The sequence below is a fragment of the Polistes canadensis genome, unplaced genomic scaffold, assembly GCF_001313835.1.
Source record: "Polistes canadensis isolate GaletaPanama2010 unplaced genomic scaffold, ASM131383v1 scaffold_42, whole genome shotgun sequence".
Taxonomy (NCBI): Eukaryota; Metazoa; Arthropoda; class Insecta; order Hymenoptera; family Vespidae; genus Polistes; species Polistes canadensis.
Genome location: NW_014569589.1, coordinates 253,027 through 254,174, shown reverse-complemented (window position 1 = coordinate 254,174; position 1,148 = coordinate 253,027). Strand labels below are relative to the sequence as shown.

Genomic DNA, 1,148 nt, shown 5'->3' with positions numbered 1-1,148 from the left:
GGAGAGAGAGAGAGAGAGAGAGAGAGAGAGAGAGAGAGAGAAGAAAAAGGATGTAGGAGGAGGGAGGTCGTGCCCGAGAGGAAGAAAGACGACCTTGGCTCGGATCCTCGTCTTTTAGTGAAGAGACGTGCGCGCTTCTTCGATCGTGATCTATAACAACAAACGGAACTGGAACGTGATGGTGCTGCTGCTGTTGGTGGTGGTGCTTCTGCTGCTACTGTTACTGCTGTTTCTGTTTCTTTTACTACTACTCCTACTGTTTCCCTGCTGTCGGTCTATTTGTCTATTTATTTTTCTTTTCTTTTTCTTTTTTTTTTTTTGAGGTGGCGCAAATAATATGTAAAAAAAAAAAAAGAAAAGAATATATATATATATATATGTATATGAAACAACCGCTAAGAAAAATAAGCAGGATTATTCGATATCCGTCAAAAGTTCATGATTATGTTAACTCCGTGCCAATTTGTTTACAACTCTCTGTTAATAAACGATGTTAATAAATGACATTACGTAATGTATGATAATTAATTAATGTAAAAGTTAAATATAAGAAGAATAAGAAGAAAAAATGAATAGATTTAGAGATAGATAGAAAGAGAGAGAGAGAGAGAGAAAGAGAGAGAGAGAGAGAAAGAGAGAGAAGTAGGGGTTGAAAGGGGGGGGGAGCAAATATAAATAGTAAGTTAGAAGTAAACAAGAGTGAAAAAGAGAGAGAAAAAGAGAGAAAAAGAGAGAAAGAGAGAGAGCGTGGACCGAACGACCGAAGCTGATGCGGAACCGCGGACGACTGGCGTGCGGCTGGCTGGTTGGTAAACGACGACGAGATGGAACGATACAACCGAATCCGTACGCTTATTCTAAACTAAGCGATTTGTCCCCGGCGCCGCGCCGCGCACCTGTCTTTTCGCGGCTCGTTGCGCATGTCTTTAGGACGCGCGCGGCTCGTCCCTACGTGTTCTCCTTCCAGCCCCCCACACTCCCACACACCACCCTCTACGAACGAGAGAGAAGGACGATTTCATTGTGAGAAAGAGAGAAAGAATGTATGAGAAAATAAAGGAGTAAGAAAGAGAGAAAGAGAGAGAGAACTGTGTGTGTATTTGGCGGAGAATGAGATTTAAAGAGAGAGAGAAAGAGAAAGTATGCGC

At 42.2% G+C, this 1,148-nt stretch overlaps 1 protein-coding gene across 11 annotated transcripts in view; it reads right to left on the bottom strand.

The window, feature by feature from the left end:
- Positions 1-856, bottom strand: part of LOC106784949 (hemicentin-2) — a 30,243-nt gene extending 29,387 nt beyond the window's left edge. For 2 of the 11 annotated variants that reach the window (XM_014744992.1, XM_014745003.1), the window contains exon 1: positions 754-856. The gene's annotated coding sequence lies outside the window, so the exon portion shown is untranslated. Of the gene's footprint in view, positions 1-93; positions 329-393; positions 578-753 lie in introns of those variants that run through there. The other 9 variants (XM_014744993.1, XM_014745004.1, XM_014744991.1 and 6 more) reach the window with 7 other exon arrangements.
- Between the last annotated feature and the right edge of the window lie 292 nt (positions 857-1,148).